This window comes from Macrobrachium nipponense, chromosome 8, assembly GCF_015104395.2.
Source record: "Macrobrachium nipponense isolate FS-2020 chromosome 8, ASM1510439v2, whole genome shotgun sequence".
Lineage (NCBI taxonomy): Eukaryota > Metazoa > Arthropoda > Malacostraca > Decapoda > Palaemonidae > Macrobrachium > Macrobrachium nipponense.
Genome location: NC_087203.1, coordinates 112,417,070 through 112,419,569, shown reverse-complemented (window position 1 = coordinate 112,419,569; position 2,500 = coordinate 112,417,070). Strand labels below are relative to the sequence as shown.

The 2,500-nt window shown below is 36.6% G+C and overlaps 2 protein-coding genes across 3 annotated transcripts in view; one reads left to right on the top strand and one right to left on the bottom strand.

Moving 5' to 3' along the window:
- The window catches only part of LOC135222961 (homeotic protein ultrabithorax-like), a 1,489,261-nt gene that overhangs the window by 1,336,977 nt on the left and 149,784 nt on the right, over positions 1-2,500 (bottom strand). The window lies entirely within an intron of this gene.
- The window catches only part of LOC135222963 (uncharacterized), a 73,232-nt gene that overhangs the window by 4,805 nt on the left and 65,927 nt on the right, over positions 1-2,500 (top strand). The gene's annotated exons all lie outside the window — the stretch shown is intronic.

Sequence of the window (2,500 nt, the reverse complement as noted above, 5' to 3'; positions counted from 1 at the left end):
GATTCGTGATGGTATTTAGGCGTGAATAAAATGGATGATAATGGATGACAGAATGCAAGGTGAGGCACAGAATGCCGGAAACAAGGAAGGTAGCTGAGCAGGTGGAGAAGACTGGAGCCACCTGGAGGCTGTGGCGGGAATGTATGAGGATTTATTGTGGTACTCCTTTATGATAATCACGTATTGGTATGTGAAGGCTGAAGCTGTAGAAATGATTTGCTTGTACAGTATTCGTGGCATACGAATCGACGAAGGAGCGAGAATACGGAGGTATTCAAAGTGGGTAACAAAAGTTAGCACAGGTGAAAGGATGGCTCAAGAGTGTTTTGAGATTGTTTGGTCTTGTAAAGAGAACGAGGTTGAGAGAAAGACTTACTTAGTGCTGGACAGATATAGTGGAAGAGGTATACTTACGGCCTTAGCGCCCATAAGAAGGGAAAAATGTCGTTTTATTTTGTAAGGTACTATTTGCCACGTTTCTAACAATCCTCAGTATACAAAGCAGCTAATTTTGTGGAAGATTTCTGCACAGGGATTTCATCCCCGATTCAGCAGGTTGTGTGTGTGTGTATATATATATATATATATATATATATATATATATATATATATATATATATATATATAGTATATATATACACACACACAAACACATTCACACACAAAAGGATTACTAGTTGGGATTCACGGAGAATTTAAACACAAAAAGGATAAAATGATTCAATTGGAGGAACGCAGCGAGTGACTTCCATTTGTCCAGTTACTTATGGCGCGCAGCGACATTTGCAACGTTCAATATAAACTGAAAATGCGCAAAATTATTAAATTCCACCTTTATGAAGTGAATCTTTTGCGAGCCGGCCGTGAATCATCCTCTTCCAATTAAACACTGTAGGGCGCGCTGTTATTTGTATGACGGCCTGATTCCTTCAACTAATTACAAAGGCAATAATGGCCTTTCTCTCTCTCTCTCTCTCTCTCTCTCTTGTTTATTTTCCAGTGTCAAATACAGTGGGATGTATGAAATGCAAACACTAATATCGAGTGAGATATGAACACCAATACAATCTGTTTGGCTTTCATAACAAATATTATTTTTAATTGTTTCAAAAACCAAATTGTGTATTTGCTATTTACACGTTCTCAGCGCCATAGTTCAGGAATCAATATTAAATGTAGCTATATGCGATCCTCGCTGGCAAGAGATACAAGACTATGGGACACTTTACAAAAAGAGATTGTCTAAGCGTGTAAACATTAATTTTGCACTTAGCATGTATATCATAAATCCTAGACACACTATTAGCTAAGTGTCCATTCCTATAGCGCACGCATGCTATGTACGTATATAGTAGACACCGTACATAATATTATGTGGTATGTATATAGTATAAACACCAGACATGTATATAGGATAAATACCACATGCAAAAGCCCTCTCTTTTCATGATATGATGCCGCTTTATAGTTAAAATAAAATCGGAATAACAAAAATGATTTTTTTGCATCCAGATTCAAACTAATATTAAATATTTCTGAACTTTCTGACGTATTCTACAAAGCAATTTAACCAAATTCCTGTGGTTTCTATCTATCCCATGCCTCGTGTATAACCGTGTACTGGATATGCATAGAATCGATTACAAGAATACATGTGCTTTAGGCGTATGAACAGGTGCATATGTATACGTATATGTGTATGCTAAAACTTGTTCATTCATCAATATAAGCTGCTATGCCGAATAACGTATAGAAGAATGTGTATTTCTGTAGTTATTCCAGACGTTCACTGGACATGTGTGTATAGTCAAGTCGTCATAGATTGTACTAATTTCTATATAAATCCAAATAGGAGCATACATAAAAAATCGTACTAACAAACGCGTGTAAACAGAAAATAGTAAACTGTGAACGCTTCAATAAAATCAATCTATGAATACATAGTAAACTGTGAACGCTTCTATAAAATCAATGTATGAATACGGAAGCTCCAAAGATGTGAGTTATATGCTTCGTAATATACAAACCACTCGAATAAAAATGCATACACGGCCGAATGCATTTTCGAAAGCATTCATAAGAACACATATGAGGCTGAATACCTGTGCATGTATCCACAGAACACACAGGAGGCTAAATACTTGCGTATGCATCCAGATTGAAAGACCAATAGGCACTTGATCGAGGTATTACAAGATATGACTCAGTTCGGCCGCTGTTTCGGCCTGTAAGTCCCTTCGTTTTATAGCTAATAGCTGGGGCGACCGTGTGCCCGGAATAAACTACCGAACTTAATTTCAAATAAGATCATCAATATTCAGTTTAGTATTCAATGGACTTATAACCGTCGGTGGAAAAAAAAATTAAACGAAAGGCGATAAAATCTATAATATGGCGATTCCAATTTTGTTAATATTCTAATCGCAAATTATCACAGTCATTAAAACTTACTGCACAAACACAACCGCCATTCGAATGCAGTCATAAATATGTGATGGGC